This window comes from Platalea leucorodia (genome assembly GCF_965183815.1).
Source record: "Platalea leucorodia genome assembly, chromosome: 3".
NCBI lineage: Eukaryota > Metazoa > Chordata > Aves > Pelecaniformes > Threskiornithidae > Platalea > Platalea leucorodia.
In genome coordinates, this window is record NC_138825.1 from 114,913,409 (window position 1) to 114,923,829 (window position 10,421).

Below are 10,421 nucleotides of genomic sequence, written 5' to 3' on the forward strand. Positions count from 1 at the left end.
GCTTCAGGCTTTGCCCTGGGCTTGGCTTCCTTTAAATTAGGAACTGCAACTTTCTATAGCCTCCCTGTCGTATACTCTACCTGCATGTTTTCCAAACAGACTAGAAACTACATCTCAATGAGTTTTCCATTAATTTATGCAACGGAGCTGGTCAATGTTATGGCTTTTTATAACGGAATGCCAGAAAGTAGGGGATAAATATCAAGCAGAAAAAAACTCCAAACAACACTATTAATAATGCTGGGAAAGTACTCATCTGAGGCAATATCATTAGCAAAAGAACTTATCTCATCTACCTGAGAAACTTGTATGATCAGTAGAAAATAATAGAAATGTTTGTAGAATCCAGTGGAGAAACTTGAAACACTGAAAAAGAACTGACAGCAAGTATTATAGGACAAGAAAGACATTGTTAAATAAGAAACATGACTGAAACAGAGAGGTATTTAAGGGTATGTGTTGCTCAGGAAAGCTAACTAAAGCAAGAATTGGTAGATCAACATATTCACATTCTTACATTGACTTTAAAGTAGACTAATGAAATATGAATATAACCACGTACCCTGAGAAGACAGTAAAGCCTGCCTGTGTCAGCATCATTCCTGGAGAGAGCAGTAGCACAAGTTCTGTGCCTCTAGACCTAATGATGAACTTGAATAATGTATAAAGTCATTAAATACTATTTGGAATTGCAGCATGAATGACTTCTCTTTCCAGGTATAGCAAGGAAGACAAATGGTGTTAATAATGATAAGATCCAACTGTTTCTGAGCCCTTTCCTTTACAGAAAAAGCAATTGAATAAACATGAAGACAGCAGTAAGATTATTTTAGCCTTACTTTTATAAAGTTCATGATCTTCAGAGATATTCACAGAAAATTATTAGAGATTAGCCAATCCTGATCTGATTCATTTAAATGAAATGGAAAGATACTCATGGGTATGGTTATAACTAGGGTACTTAATTTCAAAAGAACAAATTAAGTTATCCAGTTAACGAAGTCAGCTGTACTGATGAGCATATAGACTTCACTGTAGTATAAGCTCGGGAATTCTCTCTATTAATGGTACAAAATCTACAAAGAGCTCTTATGACAGGGATAGAAGACTAACTTCTAAGCTTTTAAACCTGGCTTTACCAAATCACCGAACATATGTAAGAATAAGCAGAGATTCTACAAGAAATATAAAAATAAAACAAAACAAAACAAAATAAAATAAGGACTGCTTTGTAAAGAAAAGAATACTTTGAAGCCAAGGCATGAAAAAAGCATAACAACAACAGTCAAGAATCAAACCCAATTAAAAATGGTAGTTAAAACAGCAGAAAATACATAAGATAAGGCAACTAAAAATATGAATTTCTTATGCAGTGAGTATCGGTTAAAAGGTAGAGATACTTCAGGATGTGGCTGAAAAACTAAACTAATGTTACTTCTTAATTTTTAACTTTCACAGTTCTGCTGAATATGGAATCGGAGATCTGATGGTTTAATGTGAATGAAAGTACAGAAATAGGCACGGAAATAGAAATTATAATATTAACTTAAAAGCAGAAATCAAGGAGTTTAATACAACAACGTGTGAAAAGCTTCCAGAATTCTGAAGTTGCTGATCTGGTAGCAAGTATTTTTAATAATTTTTTTTTTTTTTTTTAAGTCATTGAGAGTAGTACTGGATAGCTGGAGAACAGCAAGTTAGCACTTAATATTTAAGTAGAGGAAAGTTGTGTACCCAACTACACGATCAAACCTGAACATGGTTTGGATAGGTTTGTAGTTAAAGATAAATGGAAAAATCATATCAAGTGCAACATGGATTTGCGAAGGTTTGCCTATGCCATACTGTTCTGATTGCTTTCTGTGATGAAACAATGGATTAAAAAAATGTACATTTCTACTCCTATAAACAATTTTTTAAAGTATCATGTAGGAGATTAAAGTAAAGAAGACAACAATAAAGAATTATAAAATAGGACATGAATTGTTTAAAAGAAAGAGATGGCAATGGGTGGTGCTGAAAGAAGCATCATCGAAGGGTTCAGTGCCCAGGAAGTAGATGAGTTAATGATTAGTACCAGGGAGGACGAATAGCAGAATGGTGTCAAGGACCAGAGTAATAAACTAAATTCAATAGTACAGGCTGCAACTTATCTTAGGGAGTAATAAAAAGCATCTCTGTTATAAGCCAGATATTCATCAACTAGAAATGACTGAGTAGGAAGACTCAGACATACATTTATTGATAAAAAGATTACATCACCAACAAGCTGACCCTGTGAAAAAGGTAAATGATATCCTAAGTTAAATCAGCTGAGATAGGGAAGTACTTGTGTTGTTTTACAAAATGATACAGTAAATTCTTCCTCATTTGGTGATGTTTGCTGTGTTACTCTGTCAAAATGAAGGCTGAAAGGCTGCGAGAAAATAACAAAGTTTTCCATTAACATATCAAGCAATTCAATATTAGGTTGGGAAGAACAATGTGGCATGAGAACAACTAGATATAAATGATTAAAAATTAATTCACGCAGCATTAAGTGAGATTCTAGAGCAGTTTTCCAATGGCAGTAATGGGAACAAAAAGATGAACTACATATGATACTGAATTGGTTTAGGAAAAAGGTTATTCCTAAAATGCTTTCCTGCAGCAGCATGAAAATAAGCTCAGTGGTCGCGGAAGTCCCCTTGTATGTATCACTGTTTCTGATTTTGTAATGAACTTTTTTTTTAATCTTAGAATGCTCACATCTTCACAAAAACATAGCTGTCTCATTGGGAAGATTTCTTTGAAGCCAGTGATGTCACTCAAAAAGCCATAGGGAGAAAGTCAGACCTGAAGCAAACTCTCATAATCCCAAGGAGAATGCAAAATTCTAGGGAATATGCAATTATAACAAATGTAAAACCATGACATAGTTTGCAAAGCATCATTCTTCTTTTCTGACCAGTCATAATAATTATGATTTTGTAATCAAAAATGTGTCTTAGTGTTACTGAAATAGAATATAAATTTATAAATGGTTTTAATGTCTTTACCCAAATGAATTAAGCAACTTACTTAAACACATGGGAAAAAAAACATGGTTCCACGAGTTCCAGAGAAGTACTTTAAGAGGACCATGTCTTTTCTCTATTTTACTGAAACGTAAGCCTAACTAAAAATGAAAAAAAATCACATTTCCATACAGGAACAAGACTAGGCAGAACAAAACTTATTACACTGAGCCTTCATAGACATAGTTGCCAAAAGAAATATGTACTATCCTTTTCCCCAAGATCTGAGTGCTCCACTGGAATATGCAATATTCACTGAATAGGAGCAGGCTGTGTCAGGTTCATCTGAATACTAAAGCAGAGTTTAGGGGGGAAGAAGGAAGGGAGAGGAAAGATCTGTCCTTGGTATAGGTGCAGCTATATTAGTATTTTAGTTTGGACCAGCAACATGGTTTTGAAGTGAGCCTCCTCATCCTCGCCATTATTGTGCTTTGGTTTGCATTACTGAGTGGTCTCAGAGTGTGCAAACTGTACTCCTTTTGGATGAAACTAAACTGGAAGATGTACTGCAGGAGAACATGCAATGCACTTCAACAGTTAATGAGTATTTAAGCTGCACAGTCAGTCTAGAACTAGTCCAAAGTAAAGGTCCTGAAATACATTCACCGCTGGTGTCAGGTTCTCGGTACTGTTTTCCTCCACAGATACACATGTATTAGGTTTGGTCATGCCACTTGCTCAATGTAGACATATTCTGTGCCTCTAGCAAAGCACTTTTTTTTTTTCCTCATGGGGAAATGTGATCACTGTATAGAATAAAAATGCTCAACTTACGTTCAAAAAGAAAGTACAATCCACATGCAAATGCTTTCAAGATGGGGATCACACAAAAGGATGCAAACCTGTGGGCTAGGTTAGAGGGAAAAGATGCAAGAAGATGGGAGACAGTTCAGACAGCAGGAACAGACTGGGAGAAATGAAAAAACAAGGTAAGGAGCACTAAAGCAAATGACATAGGTGGGGAATAGAAAAGGTAAAAGGATTGCAAGTGGAAATATTATCCATGTATTCTCCTTTCCAACGTAATTAAAAGGATCTCAGGACTGTGTTGCAACTTGCTCCATTTCTTGTTCTTCCATAAAAAAAACCTTTTTGTTTCAAATGAGGCAGCTACCAGGAAATCCTAGGCATCCTTCTTTTCTCTTGCATAAAGTGGGATCTGGAAAGCCTGGGCTCAATCTAACAAGAGCTAGCTCTTCTTCCAGTCTCCCCACATGAATACATAGGCTTGCTGATCTAGAGTAATACTTCCTCGTGCTCCTGTTCATAGGGCAGGCTCTTTAGGGAGAGTTTTTCCTGTCTTAATATGCAAGTTCAGACAAGATAATAAAAGAGTTACCCCATCTCGAAGTGACCAGTCAGTAGTCAGCTTCTGCAAGTGACAGATGTGGACAGCATCAAAGAGCCTCAGACATGAAGGAGCAAGATCTTGTATGCCAGTAGCTTCTAAAATGGTAATTAGTGGCTTAATAAGAGAAGAAATCAATGAAAGTCAGCTGGAAAATAGTGATAGAAAGATGTGGACTTGTATGTTTTAGGAGGTGGTGGAAGACAGAAGGACAGGAACACATCAGTTCTCTTTCACATGCTTGACTTCCAGATAATGGAACAATCACAACTGTTTATAGTTCCTCCCAGCATGTATGTGAGCAACTACATTTATGAAATTATGGCCCTTGTCTCTATTGTCTCCAATAAGATTAATAGTGTCTTTCAATTATATCTGGTCAGAATAGTGGTTCAAATTGTAGGCCCATGAGATAACTATAAAAAATTACTTTTTATATTCGCATTCTCTTTCTATTGTAAAGTCAAGGAAATTCTATGACAAAAACCTGTTAACAGGGAGCTAATGACAGTTGGTAATTACTTGTGACCTTTCAGAACATGTAGGTTAGTAAAACCTCGGTTTCTAAATCCAGGAGATAAAGAGTTAAGATACTTCACCCTCTTGAAGTGATATATAATGCCCCAGTACAGCCATAATATATATATACTTTATTCTGTCTTTGATGTGCTGCGAGATGCATACAGCTTCCCTCCAGTCAAAAGCTTTGCTTACTTCACAGAAGTTCAGTGTGTTCAAGAAGTTCAAGAAAGGCCTCTATTAGTTATGCAATTAACTTCACAAACTAGTCCTTAAACCCATAGGGATAAACATCTCCAACTTATCTGCTGACAGCTGCCACAGCAAGAAGTCCCCAGCAATCTGCCAGAGACCCTACACAGTGGCTCAGTGATGTGCTCTGAAACTTTCACGTTACTTGTGCCTCTCCTTTAACCACATGGTGCCTGCATATCAGCCAAACTATGGCGATCAGCTTTCTCCACCTTATTCCCTTCCATGGCTCATCTCAGTTGCCTCATATCTCAATCACAGCTAACTTTTCCATGCATGGTAGCCTTGCAGGAGGTACAGCCAGTGCCACCTGATGACTCCCAGCAGCACTTGCCAGCTGAAGGAAGGCAAAGAATTAACAAAAGTCACATGGCTTCTGTGAAAAAGATGACTAAAAATGTTACAGTAAGTGACATCCAAGCAATTCTTGGCATATTTTCAGTAATTAGTTCTCAAAGTTGCTCACATCTCAGTTTTTTAGAAATGTGAGTTTTACTGAACAAGTCATTCTAGAAGAGCAACCTGTACTATAAATGGTTTTGTAACTGAGCTAGAATGAGGAAAAAAACATAATTTGCTTTTTAATTCATCTCATAGGTTGCTGAGAATTGCTAGTTGCACTACACTTCATGGCTCTTTAAAGTGAAATGAATTAGTATTTTAAATGGCCACATGAAACCATACAGAGGTATTGGCAGACGAGATTAATAGTTCCTCCTGTCTTTCCCACCTTCTTCACATTTTGTTATTTTCTATTTCTGATAGAAGTAGATATGAAATATTTGTGGTGAAATAAAAAGGCAACTAACCCATGGTGTCAATATTGTTATTCTGTAAAATAACTACATTCACATAAATGTTTATGTTTAAATATATGCCAGGGAGTGTTTATAAATGTGCACAAAAATAATAATCCAGATGAGAGCTGTTACATTACAAGATGATTATGCTTTTTTTACATACGTTATAATTAAATAGACCCTTCTTCTTTCAGTTTAATAGCCAGGAATAGAATCTCATTAGCAGTGCTTTCAATTTAACCCTTTTAAGTTGGAAAATACTGTCCTATAATTAGCTCAGGGTATTTAAACCCTCCCAGCAAAACAGTAAATGCATATGGGTGTATAGATGTTAAATCAAATTACAGTAATGCACAATGTGAGCCTTTTATTGTACAGCATTGAGGTTTTTTCAGTTGGCTTTTTTTTTTCCTTTTTTTTTTCCCCCAATCAACTAGGGTTATTATGAGAGAAATAAATAACTTTTATAACTTCACTGCCTATAGCAGCTATTATTTCATGCACTCTTTCTTGAGATGGATTATCCAGCTCATTTCCAAGGAGTCTTGAGGGCAGCCAGCTGAACTCCAGGAGTAAAGCTTGCCCTTATTTCTCCATACAGTGCTACTATGTAGCACAGAAATGTGATTTGTGAAAATGTGCCAAGGGCTGCATTGATGTCATTCATTGGAAAAAGTTTAATTCTTCTCTCAATGTGAATCCCTCAACTCTTGTTAAAGTTAGTCAGAGGTATAGAATGACAAATGCTCACACATAAAGGATAGCAATAAAATATCAGTTCACCTAAGTTAATGCTTAAGAGTTACCTGCTGCCCATATTAATAGCCCATGTGAACCAGACAGGGCTTCAATACACAAGTGAGGCTAAAGGTTGTGGATAGGGCATTCCTGATAAAGAAGGAAGCCTTGGGCTTTCAACTCTGCTCAGATCTTGTCCTCTATCTGTGGGCTTATAGAAGCAGCTCCCACCACGGGGCTTTCTGCTCCACCATGCAGAGTGGCCCAGATGCAGGAAGAGAAGTGGCAAACACAGCTCCCCTCACCCTGGCACCTACCCATCACCTGCTGGGTGGGGGAGCAGGCAGTGCAGCTCTAAATGCTTCAGGCTGAGGAGGTAAATGTTTTAACCATTAGATTAGTTTGGAAAAAGTAGGATGAACTGATTGCCTATTTTGAAAGAAAGTGAGCCAGTCATTTCTATGGAAATGTATGAAGCTGGTGCCTGGAATCTGGAAACAGCTTTTGGCTCTGAATCCTTGTTTCACATAAGTACCTACCACAGAGCTGCCAGTGGGCAAGGTGGGGAGAAGAGGTGAATAAACAGAGCTTTTTCCTCTCAGGCATTTTCTGTTTGCTAGATGCAACTCCACTCCATTCTGTGTGCTAGGCATGGTGAATCCTATTTTTAGGCATCCAGGTCTCCCTCTTCAAGATCGAGGGAACTTAGATGCTTTATGCAGTAATTTCAACACCACTGGACAAGAGGTTTCCCAAGTTTTCAACAACACAGTGCTTTGTGTTACAATGGATAAATCCAGGCCTGAGTCATTCATTATTTATTGCACAGAAAACTACAATTCTGTACATTTGTAAAAGGTTATGCAATATATAGCATCACTCCTTCACTGCAAATTTAGTCATACTGAAGTCAGCTTCGCTCCACATTGCAGTGGCATTGGTTTGCAAGAAAAGTGTTTTGTCTTTCTACTGGTCTCCTTCACACCAACGTGCAATACCTGGTTTGACTGCTGCTATCATCAGTGGTTGATCTGGCTTTTGCATCTGTCCTCCTGGGAACCAAAGCGTACTCTACTTTCTGCCAAAGAGACTTTCAAAGGTGTTATTCTGCCACAAGAAAATCAAGGTCAACAAAAGGGCTTTCCGGATGAGATGGGAGCTCTGATATTGTTATGTCACAGTAAGGAATAACAGTGTACATGTGCATGGATGGAAGTTGGGGTGCTAGGACATAGTGTCTGTTTTAGTTATATTGTAATCAGATCAAGATACGACTACTCCTTGGCCAATATTTTGCAACATCTGGCTTGCTGAGATCTTCATTCTTCAAAAATGCCAGTGGCATGAAAGGAAGAAGTTGTAAAATGAGGCTCTGTTCCATATAAGCATGGAACAAACCGCTCCTACCTAATTATCAGTAAAATCATGTGGCCCTTGCTCAACATTGATTAAATAAGAAGGAATGCCAAATAAGGACTTTAGAAGCTGTACTTAAAGTGAAGCTGTCTGAAGTGGATATATTTCTAAAGCCATGCTATGTACCTATTACGCTTTCTATTTATTCTACTCCTTTTACTTTCCTCTGGGTACTACAGATGCTTTGTGAAACTTCCAAACTACAAATCAAATCCATCTGTACAAAACAATAAATAATAATTTCATAAAACAGCTTTATTTCATGCTAACTTCGACACCGAATGCCAGCAGCACTAATTAGCTCTTGCTATGCTATCTGCTGTATAAGGCCTAAAGATTTGAACACAGTCTTTCATCTGTTAGCATTCAGGAGACTGATAAAAATTTACTCTGCTTTTAAACAAGCTGTACGTGACTGAAATTTACCTCATCCTGGGGTGTGCTATAAATAATGTCAATCTGAAGAGGCTGTGAATTCTTCCACAGCTTTGTTTCAGAGCTATTCATAACCACGGTTATCAATGACTGTACCACAAAATTTCAGTCAGCTTAGAATTTCAGTCACAGCCAGGAAGTTTGATGGATGGTTGCCCACTCTTCCCTAGTGAAATATAATTATCAAGGCATAAAAATCACTTAATCACAATGCTGGAATGTTTAAGCATAACAGTAATTAGTTCTTCTGTAATGCTTTCCATCCACAGATGTAAGTATTTTACAACAGAAATTATCACTTCCATTTTATAGTTGAAGTAAACTGAGGCAGAGAAGGAACAGAACAGCGTGCTTTTTACACTGTAGGTTAGAAAGAAAGCTTTGAAGAAAAAGCAACCGTTCTCACTGCCATTCTAGAGTCGCCCTTGCTCATGTTAGTTAGAACAAGATCAGTCAGAGAAACTGTAAGAAAACACTGTTGGCTAGACTGTCCTTTCTGCTGGAATAGCCTCCACTGAAAATAGTACTACTACTACTAGTACTAAAAAGACCCAAACCAACAAAACCCAATACTTTAGAGGGCACTCATTGAGAAGTTTGATAGATTTTTCTGAAGAAATTGAAGTGTTCAAAGCTGGCTGGCCAACAGTGCAGTCCAGCCAGGAATAACAGAATAGGACTCTGGCTATTTTTTTGTTGTTTTTTTGGAAGCAGGGCCATGATTAAGAGCAATGGCTGGGGGCATTCATATTGTGCCACTTGAACTGGAATTCTTGGACCAGTGCAAGATGAACTAAAGCAAAAGTATTTGCCAAGAATGTTTTCATTAATCAAGAACAAAAGCTGGAGGCTTGTGGCCAACTCACTATCAGGTGGCGTTACTCCCATCATGCGCCAGGCAGCTCACCGTACACCCAAGTCTTTGGGTTCTGGGGGGAGGTTATAAGGGCCCTACCAGGAGTGGAGTCTGAGACTAAATTTGATTCAACATAGGAAAACTTGCCTGTTCAGACATGGACACGATTGAAGGAATATTAGCTTTTTCTTGATTTCTTCGGTAGTGGTACATGGCTGTTCTTAGCTGATGGAACAATTAGTCTGGTTGGTTTTCCTATTGTGTTTGATACCAGAAGAGATCTGTAGATTTAGGCCCCAACAGAGAGCATGAAGATGGCCACCAGAAGGAAAAGACAGTTTAATACTACATATGTGGCCAGACATATTGGCTGAAGACCAGCCCTGGTACAGGCTAGTTAAATAGTAAACATTTACTCTAAACTATTATGAGTTCTTCATTTTGAGTTACTAATGACCTCATAACTGAGAGCTGAGAGCTCTCAAATGCAGCTTTTCAGCACTTACTCTTGTGCGGTTTTGCAATTCTTCTCATCTCCTAGGGTTATTCCACCATTGCTTTGTCCTATATCTGATAAAAAATTACCCTGTTGTCTTTCCTGGTAAAATCTGTCCCTTTTCCTTGCACAGTTGATAAAATATTTCCTCCACCTAACTAATAAACAATATCTTGCTCCGTTTTTTCCAACCTCATATTCAAACAATGGACTGACTAATTTCTAGTGCCTCAGTAGCATTTCTCCAACATTGTCCTGTCGTTCTAGGAAGGAAAAGAAACAAGAAGAAATCATGAAAGTGTGAAAAGCTGGTCTCCCACATAGAGCAGTCTGAGAGACAATACAAAGAGATCTTGCTCATGATGGAAGGATGGGTAACCTATTAATATTTTTCTGTCACTGGTTAATTCAAAATTCCTTCATCTGATGTAGCATGAAGGTCTTAAGGTGGTTTAGGACTAGATTTTTTTTGTTTTAAAATATCCATGTGAATTGCTTTGCCAAG